Source organism: Chiloscyllium plagiosum, chromosome 17 (assembly GCF_004010195.1).
Source record: "Chiloscyllium plagiosum isolate BGI_BamShark_2017 chromosome 17, ASM401019v2, whole genome shotgun sequence".
Classification (NCBI taxonomy): Eukaryota; Metazoa; Chordata; class Chondrichthyes; order Orectolobiformes; family Hemiscylliidae; genus Chiloscyllium; species Chiloscyllium plagiosum.
The window spans coordinates 51,338,729-51,358,656 of NC_057726.1; the positions used below are offsets into that span (position 1 = coordinate 51,338,729).

Here is a 19,928-nt window from a genome sequence, read left to right on the forward strand (position 1 = left end):
CCAAACCATGGACACACAGCCCCTTAAGCCTCTTATGATATTCAAAGAAATTAAGGCTAAATCTCTTTGCCTTTGGTTCATAATACTTAATAACTTCAGATAACAATAATCTATTCAATCCACGATTTAAAATTTAACAATTGACCAAGCATCCATTGTCATTTGTAGGTGAAAGTTAAGGAACATTTCCAGTCTTGATCATGAATGAGTGTTCCTTAATTTCATTCCGGAATAGTATGGCTCCAATTTTTGGAACACTGCCTTCAGTTCTAGACTCCCTTACTAGTGGATGTTGTTTCTCCCATGCTCGCCTATTTGTCCTTAATAGCCTGAAAGCTTTGAATGATCCCCCATGATCTGCTAAATTCCAGGAAAACCAAACCTAGATTGTTTAATCGCTCCTCACAATTTAATGGAGCGATGAGACATCTTGATTCTCATGCGTAACCTTGTGATTAAAACAGCAACCAAAGGTCCTCCTGCAGGCCATATACAAATCAGCCCCTTGCTTGCGAGTGCAAGTATGGGAAAACAAAAATAAAGGAACAACACACTTAAATAAATCACCCATATACTCCAAAAAGAATTAGAGATTGTATTGATTAAGCTACTTAAATTTCCTCTGTCACAATGACTACATTTCTTAAAAAAAAATTAATTGGCTAAGAAAGCATCTTGAGAACTCCTAAAGTTGTGAAGGCTGCTGTATAAGTACATTTATATTTTTAAAAAGGTGTCTTGAGGATGATTGGCCTGGATTTTGGTAGGAGATCTTTTAATTAGTCTTCTGAAATAAATAGCAGTTCTAAGATTTAGCTCTTGGGAAGATGACCATATCGATCCTGAAATTGCAGTGAATCATTAACAGTTGTGATATGGGCTCCCCTCCCCAGAAACCCCATAAAATGTTATTCAATGCTCAGTCAGTATAACTGTTTCTCAGTTGTGATCTGCGAAACAACTGGGCTGAATTACAAATTGAGTAACTTATAAGTTTGGACAGTTCAAGTAAAATTTGACATTTGTTTGAGTGTTGTTAAATATCTCCATGATGATTAGTTCTGACCTATTTTTTACAGGTTTTTTCTTACATTTCAGCTTTTAACTTCATTCCATATTCAAATTCAATTTTTAATTTGTTTTATATAATTTTTAAAAACAACTTAATTACTAATGCTTTTCATTTTGCTGATTAGCTGTCTGTGTGAGTTCTCTCATTGGCTATTTGGAAAAACTTTCTGATTTTCCTGCAATTCCATGCCCTCTTAAGTTACTTGCAATCCACTACATTTCCAGAGATGCATGTTTTCTCTTTGCCATAGAGGTCACTAGATCTCCCAGGATAATATTCTTCAAGGTCAGTAGTGAGCATTCTTGTTTTGCCACTCTCACTGCAATATCCAGGCCCTTTGCCTGGTGTAATCTCATTGATGGACACACGCTGATGTTCATCTGCTTATGTTTTCTTCTATTGTGACCAGCAACGAATTGCAGTAAACACAGTCCTAGCTATGAAATATGAATACTCAATTCATCATGCTATGAAAATGTCTTTGTTCTAGCTGGTGTGCTCTGAAGTAGTTTAACTATAAATGTTAAAACTTAGTAAAGTTCAGCTGTTCCCTAAAGCTATTGTGCTATGTTTATGTCTCCAAGAGTCAACCTGGTAGAAGTATCACAGCAACACTTAAGTCACGTTTGTCAAGCTCCTTTATCATGACTTATGATACCTATCTCAGTCTCATATAGTCCTGTTGCTATTATTTGGCAAGAGGTCCTAGGAGAAATTGTGCCAAAGCCCTCTGTCATGTCTCTTCTCCAGGATGCACTGTTTATTCTGTAGGAAGCATAATTCTACTGAAACAAATGTGCACCTCAAATGTTTGTTCCTTCCCTTTATTCTTCCCTCCCCCAGCTTTTTTTTTAGAATGTTTATACTGTATTGCACGTACTAATAAATTCAATGACCTGCAAAGGAGCTGATGAACCCAAGCAATTACGAAATGGTTGTTATTGGCAAGCAGCCAACAAATGTGAGCTTATTACATTTTAATTAGAAGTAAACATGTTTAATTGCATCCCTTTTTTTATTTTAAATTTTCCAGCCATGCAGTGAGTCTTTTAGATTACTGGAAATACCATTGAACTTTTTCACACTGTTTACTATTTGGCATCTTGCAAGAGTGTATTTATCTGCAGGATCTCCTAGACAGGAAACTAATTCCTGACATGTGCTCTTACTGATTGACTTCCTTCCTATCGAAGTAATTAATGTTCAAGGTTTTTGCAAAAACAATTTCTGTAGTTTTGAACATTACTGTTGCTACAGTAAAGATAACAGATTGTAATGCCTCACAGAGAACCCATGCTTATATTTCTTAATAAGTTTGTATTAATATTCCAAAAACAAGATAGAGTTTCAAAGGGTAATGGGACTTGATTTTGCTTGTGGTTGTTACCATTTCTCTACATTGGTATCAGGGACAATGGTGGGGAGAGAAATTGGAGACAGCAAAGCAAATGAGTCAAAAGTTGAGTTGTTCGGAGTCTCTCTTGCAGAGCTCCTTATTGTTGGGAATGAAAGAACAGATCATTTCATGAGCTTTTCAATCAAGACAAGATCTGAATCTGTGGAGGGACCAATATCAAAAGCAAAAGTATTGTAAAAGGAAAGTAGTGATTATATCAATTGTCAAAATTGGACTTTTACTAATTTCATCACCATTTTATTTCTTTTCTAAAACATTGGAATAAGGTTAAGGTCTATATTAGGGAAATATTTGTCTTTGATAAAGCAGTTTAAAATAGCTTCAACTAAAATTGAAGTTTTTTTCACTAATCAAACTTTAAAATAGAGGCTGGGAGAATAACTGTGGATGAAGTTTTTTGTGATGGAAGTCAGTTAAGATAGAAACATTTTGTAATATTTCGTGTTTAAACTGAGAGGTCTTTGATTAATGGGAGCATGAGATCAGGACAACATGGAAGCCCCAAGCAAACAGCATCCAGTGCAGGAGCTCATGTCACTGTGACTGACTGCAGATAATGAAACTATTGATTTCAGATGCTTTTGGATGTTTTTAAGTGACAGCATAATGTGTCTCAGCCTTAGTCCAGACAGTACATCTGAACTGTACTGGGATTTTTTAGTCCCATGTAGATTAATTCCATTTTTAGTTTCAAAGTATTACACACTACTGTAACATTTTCCTTATTTCATAATTTGATTTTTCAACCTGTAAATAAATATCAGTTTTGCCATATTGATGCAGTAGTCCAATGGAATATGTCAATGTTGTGTTGTTAGATGTAAGGATAATATGGTGAGTAATCATATGGTGAGTAATCATGGTAGTACAAATAGAGGACAGTTGTTAATTTGGAGTGTTTTCAGCAGAGGAAAAAAAACTTTGGTTCTGGATAATAACATAGGTTTAGTTCATTATCAATTTGGAATATTTTTGGTCTGAAGCAGACATGTTGAAGAAATGTCTGAACCATAATAGTGATCAGTCATGGTTCCCTGTCTAGCACGGTGATTAAGTACGTCACCCGATATTGTTCCAAATAATCAGACAAGATGGTCCTGGGAATAATTTCTGATCTCTTCCCAGTTTTCCTTAGCATCACAGGGTTACAAATGTTGTTTTTAATGTGATTTAATTAGTTGATTGAGAGACAAGCTACACACTGTAGTGTGAAAATCAACCTTTACCCTTCTCAAAAGATTAAAAATTAACTACAATTTTCAGATATAATACTTCAAATAAAAGGTCTTGTTCTGTGCAGCTAAGACCAAGGATAATCCTTAATATTTTTCTTGAGGGTGGCACTCTAACCCCCCCCCCCCCCATGTGCTATATTTCATGCAGTAATTAACCATTTAGGAGATCTCATACCTTCCCCACCCATTTCACCCCCCCAACTTATGTGTGGATTTAGTCACTAATCTGTGGATCCAGACTGTTTTATAGGCTGGGATCTAAAGAAACTAACTAATAAAACAGATGTTAACTCTTCAGCGAATGGTGCCCTCACCGGTGGACATAGACGTCAACAATAAATGTTTCTGTTTGCAGTGAAATGAAAGCCAGTACGAAGATATCCAGTTACCATTCCAGTGATTGGGAAAGAATGGCTCATTTACTGAACCAATGACCCCTTTGACAACAGGTTCCTGGGGAGTGTTGCCAAACAAAGAGACAAACAAACAAAGGGTGCAGGTTCATTGCTCGGCCTGAAGGTGGAGTCACAGCTAGACATGATAGTGAACAAGGCATTTGGTATGCTTTCCTTTATTAGTCAGTGCATTGACTATAGGAGTTGGGATGTCATTTTGCTGCCATACAGCACAATGGTTAGGCCACTTGTAGAATACTGTGTTCAATACTGCTCTCCCTGCTATAGGAAAGGCATTCAACTTGAAAGGGTTCGGAAAAGATTACAAGGATGTTGCCAGGGTTGGAGAGTTTGAGCTATAATGAGCGGTTGAATAGGCTGCAGCTGCTTTCCATGGAGCATTGGAGGCTGAGGAGTGACCTCGTAGAAATTTATAGACTCACAAGGGGCATGAATAGGGTAAATAGACAAAGTTGAGAGTGTGGAAGGGCTTATGTCCGAAACGTTGATTCTCCTGCTCCTCAGATGCTGCCTGACCAGCTGTGCTTTTCCAGCAGCACACTCCTCGACTTTGATCTCCAGCATCTGCAGGCCCACCTTCTCCTAAATAGACAAAGTCTCTTCCCTGGTTTGGGGAAGTCCAAAACTAGAGAGTATAAGTTTAAGGTTAGAAGGGAAAGGTTTAAAGGGGACCTATGGGGCAATCTTTCTACGAAAAAGGTGGTGAGTGTATGGAATGAGCTGCCAGAGGAAGTGATGGAGGCTGGTACAATTACAACATTTAAAAGGTATCTGGATGGCTATATGAATAGGAAGTATTTAGAGGGATATGGGCAAATTCTGGCAAATGGGACTAGATTAATTTAGGATATCTGGTCAGTATAGATGAGTTTGACCAGAGGGTCTGTTTCCAAGCTTTGCAGCTCTATGACTTTGTGTTTTTCTTTTCTGTGACCCATTTACTGCACAGCGTATTATATTGCCCAGTCAATGTTTTCTAGGCAAAAGTGAGGACTGCAGATGCTGGAAACCAGAGTTTAGATCAGAGTGGTGCTGGAAAAGCACAGCAGGTCAGGCAGCATCCGAGGAGCAGGAAAATCGATGCTGCCTGACCCACAGTCAATGTTTTCTGTATTGCGTATAGTATTCAGTACTAAACTTTTAAAGCTATTGTAAAACGTGATGAGGGAAAACAACAAGGAGGAGAAACATACTTGACTTCATCCTCCCTATCTGCCTGCCGCAGATGTCTCTGTCAGACTGCATCCTTAAGGGTGATCACTGGAGACAAAACCCCATCTTCAGATTGAGAATACCCTCCATCATGTTGTGTAATGCGAGAACTGTACTAAACGGATTAGATTTCGAACCGATCTGGCATTCCATGAGGTGCCGCAGTGGAATCGTACTCCAACACAATCTGCAACCTCCTGCTTGGCATATCCCCCACTCTGCCATCGAACCTGGCTGAAAGAGAAGTGCAGAAAATTGTGCCAGGAACAGTGCAAACATACCTACAAATGAGGTGGCAACCTGGTGAATCAGTGGGCCAAGCAGCAAGTGATAGATTAATTACTTAGCTCGGTCTAAAAGCAAATCTAGATTAAATACTTTCTCAGATATCAGCCACTGTGTGGTCCATATGACCAACACAACGTGGCTCATTTTTCTGTTGAGATATTTTACCTGGTCAATTCCACACATGAACTGATTTAAGCAGACTCTTGACAGCATAGCCCAGTAAATTACCAACCTGTGGCCAACTTGGACCTGATGATGATGACTTCCCCACTTCCACACACTGCTGCCATGATGATATTAGTGAAAAAGTAGCCACCATATCAGTACAATACTTCCCAGTTTGCTTTTTGTTCTGAGGAAGGGTGACTCGACCTGAAATGTTAACTCTGATTTCTCTCCACAGATGCTGTCAGACCCTGTTGAGCTTTTTCAGCAATTTCTATTTTTGTCTCTGATTTAAGCATCCTTAGTCTTTTTGGTTTTTTGTTAGGATGGTTTTATACTTACATATAGAAATATAATTTCATAAGGGCATGTGTTTTTGAAGGATTGTCAGAAAATTAATCTATTCCAAGTGGATTTTTTTTTTAAAAGGGACCAATGAAAAAAATTGGAATTTCTTTTTAAAACACTTCAAAGAAACCATATGGCTTCATCTAATTACTTGGACACTCTTCTCAGAAATCAATTATCCAAGTTTCATGTCTTGTGTCTGTAGTTTTTTGCTTTAAGATTCTTTATTTGCTTTGTAGCTGGGTGAGTCTACTGAGGGAATAGGCTGCTTAGTTCTCCCCTCTCAGTTTTCTGAAGTACTTTTGATATGAATCTTGAATTGAATCCTATTGTCCTCTTGATCAGACTATCTAGAAGATTCTTTGATACTGTATTTCCTGAGAGAGCTGTATTTGTTAAGACCCTGGAACTATCTGCACATGCCTACTGTCTAGCAGCCAAACAGCCACCTTAACATTCCAACCCTTCATTTTGTTCCCTTTAAAGAACTAGCCATTATGGTTCGAAAGCGTTATTACCCCAACTGAATCTCTGCCGAGAGAAATCTGTTTTCTCACTTTACCCATTCTGTACATGTGTTGTGTGCATACTTTGAGTTATTTAGAGGGGTAAACATTTTATTTTCAAGTTGCAAACTGTGTTAACTGGTTCTGCATCTTCAAGGAAAAAATTCAGTATGATATAGTTTTGTGTTCATTAATGAAACCTGACTGGATCTTCTTTATTCTAAGTCTAACACAGAGAAAGTATATAATTGGCCATTTGTAACCTGCTGAGTAGTGAGACTAGAGAGACCGTGTAATCCCATCTTGGTCATAACATTGTGTAATGTTCCCAGTGATCTTTCATTTCTGACAGCTTGATGCCTCCTCAATATTGCAAAGAGGAATATTATATGAAACTTATTTTTATGTAAAGCAAAATTTGAAAAAGGAAGATAAGAGGTCGGAACTGAAGTAGATCATTTGCTGGCTCTGTGTCTCAATAATATCATGACTGATCTGATAGTGGTCTTGCTGGTACTTGCTTGCTTGCCCCTTCAGTTTGAATATAGTCAATGATCCCCCAAACTCCAATGCTCCCTGAGAAAAAGACAATTCCAAAGACTTGAAAACCCTTTGAGAGAAGAAATTCTTCCTAATTTCCATCTTAAGAGAACCAATGATGGATTGAAAAGCTAAGGGTCTGCAAACTCCTTGATGAAAAGCACGACCCCCAGAATTTCTTCAGTACCGTCAGGCAACATACGGACCCAACACGTTCATTCTGGTCGCCACATTACAGGAAGGATGGTGCAGTCTTTGGAGATGGTGCAGAAGAGGCTTACCATATGAACTTTCAGGAGAGGCTAGAAAAAACTCTGGTTGTTTTCTCTGGAGCGGCAGAGGCTGAGGGGAGACTTGATAAGTCTATAAAATTATGAGATGCTTAGATAGGGTTGATGGTCTGAACCTTTTTCTTAGAGTTGAAATGTCTATTACTAGGGGACATGCATGTAAGGTGAGAGGGGAGAGTTTTTTACAGAGTGGTAGGAGTCTGGAAAGTGCTGCCGGGGCTGGTGGTGGAGGCAGATACACTAGGGGCATTTAAGAGACTTTTAGATAAGGTCATGATTATATGCAAGGAATAGAGGGATATGAACCAAGAGCTGGGCAGAAGAGATTAGTTTAATTTGGCGCCATGTTTAGTGCAATGTCATGGGCTGAAGGGCACGTTCCTGAGCTGAACTGTTCTCTCTCTGTTCTCTTTTTACCCCTTGGCCTCAAAGTGGTGCACAGTAAAGATGGAATGCTTTTATAGGAACAGAAGAAACATCAGGTGGAGCATTCATGAGCTTCAAAACCACAATGTAATGATAGATGAGGATAAGTTCAAAGAACTCTCCCGAACTCCCCATCAAAGATGACCTTGGACTGGGGTAGAAGTTGAAGCTGCTATTAAACACATGACAAATGGAAAAGCTACAGGAGTAGACAGGATTCTAGTGGAGATTTTCAAACTTGGAGGAGCAGAGTGTTATGGTCCAGACCAAACCCTCTCAAAATATATTAAGAAGATAATCTAGATCCTAACGGTATCTTATTTTAAGGTAAGTGTAAGGCGTTGTGTTCCAGATGCAATTCGATTTGTCAAATAACCGGCCTGAAGCAAAACGCACTTCATCCATACACTATAATTAAAATACAAGCAAATGTAACTGTTCCAATATAGTAACATTTCCATAAACATACAAATTTGCCTTTGTCAAAAGGTAAAAAAAAGATTCTCACATGCAGCTTTTAGCTGTAACAAGAGAGTAGTAAGAGCTTCGACATCCAGCTTCAAGAGCCCAGCAACTGCTACTGAAGGCTAAAACAAAACTAAAATCCTTGTTCTGTGGGAGCTTGACCCACCCATTCAGGCTGCTTCTATTGTTCCAACATATTTTAAAACCCAAGGCCTCACAAGCTGTTTATTGGCATTAGAGCAGACTGCTCAGCACCTCTGTCACCATCTTTCTTCATTTTTTTTAAAAAAAAGGACAAATTTCATCTCTTTAAAGCCATAGTATCATCACAAGAACTCACCTATCGTCTCCATCTGGAAAACCTGGGACAAGGAAAAAAATTCATGCTGATCTCGAATATTGCCATCACTACTGTCTTCAACAAGGGAGACAAAGTGGACTGCGGGAACAACTGAATAATCTCTCTATTCTCTATCACCACCTGAATTCACACACTGCACCTTCTCACACTCTGAAGCAATCTTTCCTCAAAGCCAGTATGGATTCCAACCAAACTGTGGAAGTATAGACATGGTTTTCACTGCCTGACAGGTCCAAGACAAATGCCAGGCACAATACCAGCCACACCACATGAAGGCTGTTCACTCAGTTGGGAATTTGTATGGAAAGACCCTGTTGAAGGCCAACACTTTAATTCTGCTTTCTCTCCACAGATGCTGCCGGACCTGCTGAGTTTCTCCAGCAATTTCTGTTTTAGGCTTTGAATAGGAGGCCTTACTGGGAGCAATCGCATGCACCAGTCATCCACTGATTCGGTAATGCCAGCCAGCTGAAATCATATTGCAGTTCATTGACAGCTCACTAGTTTTGCAAAAATGAAAATTACAAATTGTGCCCTCAAGCAGCCGTCACCATTACAGAACTTGCATCACTTGCCACTATATGCAAATCCATGTTGACACAAGCTTAGAAATCTCACCCAGGTTGTCATTTCTTAATCAAATTTCATGGCTGACACTAGAAGACAACGCTTCAACGTTATGTTCTCACACTGAACTGTATCTCTGCAAGTACATGATTCTGTGATGTTCAAGGATGGCTTTTGTATCTATTTATCCATTGATGGGTAAGTGAAAGAAGTTCCCTCATCCAATATAGCACTAACACTTTTTGGTTCTGCAATGTATATCTGGATAAAGTTCATTGCCTGCCGATCCTTGTGGATGACATTGGCCTCCTTATGGAGGTTCCATAACACATTATGTCAGAGCATAATGTGATGCTTCATCATGATTGGGAGTATCATTGCTGATATGCTGTTCTGTTTCTGACATTCTGCGCACAGTTTGAGTTCGAGCTTGCACTGCAGTGGGCAACTGGAGACCTAGGTGGCAACTCTCAAACTATGACAACGCAAGTTCATTCATTAGTGCATATCACTAATGCCATTTTTTTTCCAATTCGGGGTGCAGAGGATTTAGCAGTCTTGTACCTGGAATTCTTTAACATTGCTGGCTTCCACAGCTGCAGAGTGCACCCATGTATGGACCATAGGCCTCTTTAAGATGAAGTTTCAATATTTGAATCACTCCAGTAGGGCTTTGCAGTTCAGTTTGGATGAGGTGTGGCATGCTGTTCCTTTCACAGCTGGAGCTGACCAAAGCGGGGAAAAGAGGTATTAAGAGCAATCCTTTGAGGATGACGAACAGGACATTGACTGGGAGAGTGATCCAAGAGACTGTGATAGAGCTGATTGAGAGAAAAAGGCCATACAGAACCTGAATGAGCTGAGTTTGGAGTTCCTGTCATTGTATCACTTTCTGTTGTTAATATGGCAAGCAATCCGAGTCAATCCAAAATACACAGACCTAATTATTTCTGCATTTCTTGAACGTTTCTGTTTGTGACTAAATGTTTACTTTTTGAAACCTGCTGGATTCTTAGAGGACTTGACAGGGTAGATGTGCGAAGGTTGTTTCCCCTTTTGGGAGCATCTAAGTCCAGAGGGCATAATCTCAGCATAAGGTGTCACACATTTAAGAAAGCGATGAAGAGGAGATCCTTAAAAGATTGTGAAACTGTGGAATTCTTTACCACCGAGAGCTGTCAAGGTTGGGTCATTAAGTATATTCAAGACTTAGACAAGTATGTAATAATTGAGGGTTATTTGAAAAAGATAGGAAATGAGTTGAGGATCATCAGTTAAAAATCACACAACATCAGGTTATAGCGCTCTGAAAGCTAATGCTTCCAAATAAACCTGTTGGACTATAACCTGGTGTTGTGTGATTTTTAACTTTGTACACCCCAATCCAACACCAGCATCTCCAAATCCTGAGGATCATCAGATCAGCCATGATCTCATTGAATGGTGGAATGGACCCAATGGACTGATTGATTGGCCTACTTCTGTTCCAGTGTCTTATGATCTAATGGTCTTATTCATCTATATAATTGTCTATGGTATCGTTAGCTGATCCCAGCTTCAGGTATCTGTACAAAACAAGGGCTCCTCGGTTGGGGAGGAAGCAACAGTCACTGAGACAGTACAGTGACATTGTAGGTTGTTGAGGTTAGATGGTGTTTAAGGCTTCAGGCAGCATTTGATATCCAAGAGATGAGAGAAGCTGAATCCAGGCTGAGAGGGTGGTGAGGTTTGGCAGAGTTTTTAAAAAGTTAGAAGTTAATAGAAGTTTTTATTTATATTGTGGAGTTTTATGACAGAAGAGAGGGAAAGCATTGAAATATTTTACCATGCTTTTGTATTTAGAATATTCAAGTATTGATTTCCGTTTAGAAAAAGCTAGAGGTGGGAGTGTTTGGTTCAGTTTGAAAGAAACTTGACTGAAGAAAGACTAGTTACTCCGAGAAAAAGGAGTTTGTTCAGAGCAGTTAAGAGCATAAATTATCTAAGTGTATTCTGGTTATAATTTGTGAAACCTCCAAGCCAGGAGTGTTTGAATAGTGCATATAATCATATGGGGTATAGATAAGGTGAATAGCAAGGGTCTCTTCACTGGGGTTAGGGTGTTCAAAACTAGGGGGCATATTTTTAAGGTGAGAGGAGGAAGATTTAAATAGGATATGAGGAGAAACTTTCTTTTTATATAAAAAGTTGTTTGTGTGTGGAATGAACCACCAGAGGAAGTGATGGAACTAGGTACAGTTACAACATTTAAAATCCAGTTGGATAAATACATGAATAGGAAAGGTTTGCAGGGATATGGGTCAAATGCAGCTAAGTGGGACTAGTTTAATTTGAGGACACGGTTGACATGGACTAGTTGGACCAAAGAGTCATAGAATCATACAACATGGAGACAGACCCTATGACTCTATATGTGTGATGTCACTGGGAAACAGCCTCACAGGGACCAGGAGGACCCTGCACAAAAATATTCAAGAGTGATATTGCTGAGAGAACATTTTAGTAGGGAACCAGAATGGGCTAAATACTGACTTTGGTAAGTAAGAGGAGGTGAGTTATTCTACTGTACAGTCTTTAAAGTAAAAATTGGCCTTTAGTTTAGATTGAATGTTTCAAGTATGAGGCACGGGGTGAAGTCCACGGTATACACTTTATTCCTTAAACTGGGGAAGTAAACAGAAAAGGATTAATTTAACAGTAAGTCATGGTAAGGCAGCTCGGCCCAGTGGAACATTCCTGGCATGTAATGTGGGAATTCTGAATTAGTGGTGCTGGAAGAGCACAACAGTTCAGGCAGCATCCAAGGAGCAGCAAAATCGACGTTTCGGGCAAAAGCCCTTCATCAGGAATAAAGGCAGTGAGCCTGAAGCGTTGAGAAATAAGCTAGAGGGGTCCTCCAGGCGTCTGGTGGTGAGGGAGCGGCAGTGAAGGAGGCCCAGGACCTCCATGTCCTCGGCAGAGTGGGAGGGTGAGTTGAAATGTTGGGCCACGGGGCGGTGTGGTTGATTAGTGCCGGTGTCCCGGAGATGTTCCCTAAAGCGCTCTGCTAGGAATTCAGGACCCTTCCAGATTTCACATCTGGAGTAGGAGCTGGAGTCGTAGTGATGTAAGGGCTTTTGCTCGAAACGTTGACCCTCTGCTCCTCGGATGTTGCCTGACCTGTGCTTTTCCAGTGCAACACTCTTGAAAGCTAGGGCAGTGGCAAATTGTGGAGCACAAATTTTCAGTACCAATGCTCAGCGCCTTGGCAGTATCCACTGCTTTCACCTGTTTCTTGACGTCACATCTGGTTGATGTTTGAAGAGAAGCTGGATTGCTTAGGACTATATTCACTGTAGTTTAGAAGTTTGGAGGGAGGTCTCACAGAAACATATAAAATTCTAACAAGACGGGGAAGGATGCAGGAAAGACATTCCCAGTGACCAGGGAAACCTGAACCAGGGGTCATAGTCTAAGGATGGTCCACTCAGGACTGAGATGAGAATTTGTTTTCATCCAAAGAGCAGTGAGCCTATGTCTACTAAGAAAGGAGTTGAGGCCAAAATATTGAATATTTTCAAGAAGGAGAAAGATATATTTCTTTGAGCTAAAGGGATAATGTTTATGGGGAGAAAGTGGGAATAGGGAAGTGATTTGAATGGCAGAGCAGGCTTAAAGGGCAAAAATGGCAAACTCCTGTTAGTATTTTCTGGTGTCATGTGGGCTGAGTCAAGTCGACTGAAAGCTAATTGCTATAGACCTCAGAGGAAGCCAAGACGCATCATCCACTTGGCATTTCTGGCTAAAGATGCTTCAAAATATTTAAAATGTTTGTTATTATACTGCAGTATGCTGGTCTCTCCCATTATTGAGGATAGGGATCTCTGCAATGTCTTCTCCTCCAGTGAGCAGTTTAACTGCCACCACCATTCATGACTGTGTGCGTCAGGACTACAGGACTTAGATCTGATCCAGTGTTTGCGGCTTTGCATCTGATCAAAGCACTGGTAAAATGACCCAGCAACTGGACTGTAAAACTCTGCCCTATGTGTCTTACCATCTGAGATTTTTCCAGCTGTGTATGAACCCCTAAAATGAAATGGAGTCATAGAGAAACAGACCCCTCAGTCCAACTCATCCATGCCGACCAGATATCCTAAATAAATCTAGTCCCATTTGCCAGTATTTAGTACATATCTCTCTCAACCCATGCTATTTCTCAGTATCCATGCCCCTCCTGATTTTATAAACTGCTATAAGGTCACCCCTTAGGCTCTGACGCTCAGGGGAAAAAAGCCCCAGGCTATTCAGCCTCATCTTACAGCTGAAACCATCCAGTCCATCAACATCCATATAAATCTTTTCTGCACCCTCAAGTTTAACTTCCTATAGTAGGGCAACCAGAATTTATTGTCAAAGCGAAGTGAACTGTCCTAATCTTCAACTTCCAAAGGCCTGGGACCAATTGGTGAGGCACTGAATTGCCAGTGTGTGCTCCCCTCCAGCAGACCCTGAGGGTGCTAGGCCTGGCTCTCCATGCCAGCTGCCAACCTGTCCATGAAGGCAGCCAGCTGGTCACATGACCCATTGCACTGCTGTAGCTTCAGGGCAATGAAGGCCATAGCCTCCAACATCCCTGCCTGCTGCTCCTGCTCTAGTGTGCCTCTGGGTGAAGTCCCCGATTGTTACACCACAAGGGCCCCTCCTACCTGGGGCTGAACAGGTACCTGGTTCTGCGTTTCCCCTGGAGTGCCAGCGGCTGGGACTGTGTTTCTCCCTTGGCAACCACAGTGGTGCTCACCAGGCTGCATTCTCACACCCTCGAAGCCTAACATTGCCCCCTGAGGGGTCAGTATCTGAGCTGGGGTGGGAGGGTAAAGGAGGCAGCTGTGTCAATTCTTCCTCCTGAGGGCTCAGTGCTCTCATCCTCTGAGATGCAGGAGGGGGCTTTGGGGGGGGAGCAGGCATTTCTCCACAGAAGGGGTGGATCATCTGTTGGTACCTGCAGGTACCAAAGGAAGAGAAGGCACTGTGGCCACTGGCTAGAAGTGTTGGGTAAAGAATGACCCTGATAGTGGGGTTACTGTGAGATTTGCAGTGGGATAAAGAATGGTAGTTACTCAGGAGGTGGGACATGGACACCACTGCATTCCTGCAGGAGCGGTCCCTGTCTTCTGCAAGGGACAGGATTCTCCCCTCATGGATGCAGAATCGAATGTTGGACATCTATCAGACCCTTTCTGCCCATGTTGTGGGATATTTTCTCCTGAAAGGAGAGAAAATGAGAACTTGAGTGATGTAGATTGCATTGTAGGTTGTTTATGCTGATGCAGAAAGTTGAAAGATGGTACGGTGTCCTGGGTGAGTAAGGTGCAGGGCAGAGGGCATGCAGGATCAGTGGTGTGAAAGACTGGGGAGACCAAGTAGTGGAAGATGTTGCATGCAGTAGTGACCTTGGTAGAGTGAGAGTCTTATGGGTGCAGTAGCAGAGAGAGTGAGTGTGAGGTGAGAGAGAAAGAGAGAGAGAGCGCGTGAGGAGTGGGGCATTTGTCCTAGCAGAGTGGAGAAGGTCATTCACCTCCTCATGTCACAGCTGACCATTTCGCTAAACCGCCAAGACTGTGTTGACCAAGGTGATTACCTATGACCAGGCTGCAGGGTCTGCTGGTCCACTGGTGAGAAAACACACTTCCTATGCAACACCCTTTCAACAGGACCTCCAGGCCCCTGTCAGGCAATTACAGGCCCCTTCTCCAACACATTCAGACTTTGTCCTTGACTGAACAGGGAGCTTCAGAATGTCAGAGCTCATCCAGGTACACAGTGATTTTTGAAAAATATAGTGTGGCAGCCAGGGAAGACTGGTCTCTTAGTCGATAGCCAGTGAGTGATGAGTTGTTCCAGGTGCAGCACATGTGGATAAGGTGGGGACAGAATCAGACCAAAGGTACACCATAAGGGTGGGAGTAGGTGGGTCATGAGGTAAAATACAGTGAGGAATCTCACTAGGCCTCAGTGAGAATCCCTCCCTCTCAACTTGTATTTATGCAAAGGCAAAGCCTTCTGTCATCTAATTTTGTATCCATGTTGTTAACTGTCCCTTTTATGCGGCACAGTGTCAGTCTTTGGAAGTATCTATGCACCCAATCCATTGTGTTCCTCTTGTAACTTTTCTTTGTTACCCCTTCAAAAACCTCTCACAAGTTAGACACCACTTTCCCGTTACAAATCCATCTGGCTCCTTTTGAATTAGCCCATATTTTTTCCATGTGGCTCTTGATCCTATCCCAAACAATTGTTTGTAGAATTATCCCTGCCACTGATAACAGCACCTAGTGCTTTGTTTGAAGCTTATGTTAACTATTTCATAACATTTCTTAGAGATGAATGTAGGATTTAGCGGAGCACTTATTCAAACATGTCATCCAGCCATAAAATTGACAGTATGGACTAGTTTTTGTTTAAAGCTTCGCAGGATTTTAGTGAAATCAATTTAATATAGAATGGCATGGTTTCTTTAGTGCTAACGGATTCACATTGCTTATTTTAGGATATTTTCTAATTAACCTATTGAGATATTATTACACACTACTGGAGCAGGTGGGACTTTAACCTGGCCCTCCTGGCTCCGAGGTAGGGATACTACCACTGCTTCACAAGATCCCTCTAATGCTACTGGTGTGCAGGTTGAAACTCATAATTCAATGCAGTTCAATATGTGTAATGTGAAACAAAAGCCAGGAGAAGGAGTATGGGCTCACTGTACAGTGAGAGAAATTGAGCAGCGTTTGGGTTAGGGTGGTGAATACAGCTGAGTTTTCATGGGTCTTGAAAAGTTCCTGCTGACCATGTAATTAAATACGTCTTCTGAAAATCCCTAGAGCCTGTATCCATTGAAAAAAAATTAATAATAACCGATCAACGATAGTCAAATACTACAGAACAGAAGTTTCCAGGTTCCAAGGCCTGTCTAGAATTTGAACATAACATCAAGGTTGATACCTTGAATTACTGGCTTTCTGCTAAGGTGTCAGACGGAGGTCCCACCCATCCTCTCCGGTGGGTGGGAAAGTACATGACACTTTTTGAAGAAAAGCAGGAAAATTATTTCTGGCCAATATTTATTCCTCAATCAACAATGCTAAAAAGAACAGACCATCTGATTAGTACCACCTTGCTGTTTGAGAGTTTTCTGATTGCAAATTAGCTGCTGCACTTCCCACACACTACAACAGAATTGTCTTTCAGAAGTACTTAACTGTCTGTAACAGCAGCCTGGGACACACCATGTTTGTGGGGGAAAAAAATCATAACTACACATTACCTTTTTAAAAAACGTAACACCATGGATTTCATGGACAAGGTCTTTTTTCCTAGGGTGGGGGAGTCTAAAACTGGACGGCAGAAGTTTAAGGTAAGAGTGGAAAGATTTAAAAAGGACCCGAGAGGCAACTTTCTCACACACGGTGGTGTGTGTATGGAAAGAGCTGCTAGAGGAAGTGGTGGAGGCTATTACAATTACATTTAAAAGGCATCTGGAAGGTTTAGAGGGATATGGGCCAAGTGCTGCCAAATGGGAATAGGTCAGATTGGGATGTCTGGTCGGTGCAGATGAGTTGGACCGAAAGGTCTATTTCTGTGCTGTATGACTGTATAAACCCCCTCAGCATGTCATCGCCGTCCAGACAGAAATACCTCCAGAGTCACCCAACCAAAGCTGCATGGCCATTGGACAATCTGCCACAGCAGAGAGGTCAATTACCAGGGACACAGGATTAAGGTGATCGGAAGAAGGATTAGAGGTGACATGAGGGAAAAAACTTTCACTCAGTGAGTAAGTTAGGATTTGGAATGCACTGCCTGGAAATGTGGTCATGGCAGGCTCAGTTGAGGCTGGAGATTTGAAAATGGGGCTGTTTTTTTCCTGGAATGAGAAAGAGGCCGATGTTAAGGCAGATGAAAGTGTTGTGACAAGGCTGTTACTTATGGTAGAGATGGGGAGGTGAGTGGGCAACACTGAAGGCATTTTGGGGCTGGGGTTTGGGATGGGTGACAGCAAGTGAGAGAAAATGTTCCTGGCAATCATGAGAATGGTGGAGCACAAGCCTGGGGGGGAAGGTGTACAATATCAGAGAGTGCGAGTGAGTGAAGTATTAGAAAGAAGATGGCGGCAGTTACACTAGTTGAATGGAAGTCACTGGCCGCTTTCCTACAGTGCTGGGTGTACTGCAGGCTGGCATGGTCTAGTATTGTGCCCTTCACTATTGGTTGTGCAGGGAGTAGAACATCCCACCTATGAATCAACCTATCTAGCAGGACCTCCAAGTACTTGCCTTTAAAGCCAAGTGCCAGTTTTCCATTGTCTGCCATGTCCTAGACACATGTCAGGGACAGTGTAGGGCAGCTCTGCAATAACAACGCATGTCTAGGTGCACAACAGCTTTTTAAAAGATAGTGCTGGCACCAGGAATGCTGGTCAATTTTGGGATATCTCAGCCGTGGCAAGTTATTCAGTGTACAGTGAGTGGTAGAATGGGGCTGCAGGGGCTGGGTGGGGAGTTAATAAGATGAGTTTGATAAGGGACAGTGGGAAAGCCCGCTAGTCCTACTGGAGATCCCTCCAGCCAAAGTGCATTAATATCCCCTTTTATGTTTCATCACAAAACACCTTGGTATATCTTCTCTATCAAAGATGCTATACCAATGAAGGTTTCCATTAATCTTGTCAACTGTGGTATAAATAATTCCCCATCTTTAATCCATTTGTCAGTGATGCAGCTTGGTATGCTAAAAATATTAAGTTTGAATCTCCTAATTTAGCAGATCCTTCTTGATTCCCACTGCATTCTTTTTAGTCACCATCAATCTGGGGTTGTGGCTCAGGTTTGGATTTTGAACTTGGCTTTGGGACAGAAAGTCAACTTCACAGCTCAATCATGTGCTTTTGGTTTTCATTTCATTGATGGGTGATCTATTTTGCCTGTTTTACACCCAAACACTTAATCAGGAAACTTAATGCTTCAATTAGATATCATTACCAAGTTTCAACCTGAAATAATCTGTATCGTTCACTTCAATAAACAGAACAAGCAAAAGTTATTTGGGGGTGGGGGGGAAAAGGGGCATAGTGCAATCATGGTCTATTGAACAAGAAACATAGACTCTCAAGGTTTTGACACAGTTTAGTTTGACTTGGAACAGAAGTACTTCAATCTGAATTGACATCAGCCTTGCTTATGGAAATGGCATTGGGCTGCCTAAGGGAGGAAGTCAAACAGTGAAGTCTCTGTTTAAAGCCCAGTCTCAAAGCAGCTGTATGCAATCTAGGGTTCTGACTTCCCACTAGCATTAAACTGTAGATAAACATTCATGAAAAATTCTCCAATTCTGAAAAGTGACTAATACTTGGTGGGAAGTAATGAGCTTAGCCTTTTTTTTAAAAAAAAATCATTAATCAGATGCTGCTTCCCTTGTTGTCCTTGAGAGGCTGCAGTGAGACCGTCTCTTGACGAGGTGAAGTTTATCTGTAGGATCTATTCCCACTGTGCAGTTAGGAAAGGAGCTTCAGGATGTTGTCATGACAACGAAGAAAAAGTGCAATTGCCCCAAGTAGAGCTTGTTTTATTTTGCTCTTTTCCAACAGAGACTTGTCCCCTGCACATTTCTTTAATTCAGGATGAGTTTGGAATTTGTAATCTGGGATTATATTGTGTTGCTGAAACACCCATTACAAAGGAGCAAAGGAGAATTTTCGATTAAAATTTCTAATGTGATCCTTTATCTGGACTCTGCTTTCTCAGCATTTCCCCTTTATCTTTCAGATTTCATATCCATGAGACAGCAGTTTTGAATTTTGCCATTAAAAATGATGAATTGTCTTGTAATTTCTAAAATAAATTGGCCTGGTAATATTGCAGTTTTGGTCTAAAAAATACCCTAATATATGGTTTCTGACATTTAAAGCAGCAATAGCAAACAGAGGTGAACATTCACAATTATGAGTAAGCTGACTGTAGAGTTCAGAAGGCAAATATACATTTCCTATTCTTTATTTCTTTACTCTCAGCAGAACCAGGAGTTTGTAGACTTTTTTTTTAATCAGAAAAATGTTATTTCACATCTCTGGAGGAGGTGGGACTTGAACCTAGACCTCCTAGTTCAAAGATGGGAACTCTACCATTGCAGCACAAGAGTCCCAATCAGTAGTTTACAATCGATGGAAGGGATATTCATTGATCTGCCAATCAATTTGACTCAGGCTTTACTTAAAAATAGGATGATTTCCATTTATTTATCGTGATCCCAGAAAGGTCCAAGTGAACTTCATGTGGTGAAATATTCTGGATTGCACTGACTTTTGCCATGTGGCCAAGTGCAGTAGTCTTTATACATGTAACTGGACCCATAGACAGCAGTGAGTCATTTGCCCGGTTAATCCAAAGCATTCATGATAACTTAAATAAATGGATGATTTTGCTGTTCCAGTGATAATCTCAAAAATGAGAGGTTAATGTTGAACCTACATGTCTGTGAGCTGTATCAATTTAAACACCCATCGATGGAAGTGAGCCAATGTTATACTCCATCCCTCGAGCAGATATTGGAATTCATTCAAAGCTTTATAAGGCTGTGGAATGTTGA

General features: G+C 41.2%; 1 protein-coding gene across 1 annotated transcript in view; it reads left to right on the top strand.

Annotated features, from left to right (window-relative positions):
• The window catches only part of ripor1 (RHO family interacting cell polarization regulator 1), a 342,903-nt gene that overhangs the window by 24,752 nt on the left and 298,223 nt on the right, over window positions 1-19,928 (top strand). The gene's annotated exons all lie outside the window — the stretch shown is intronic.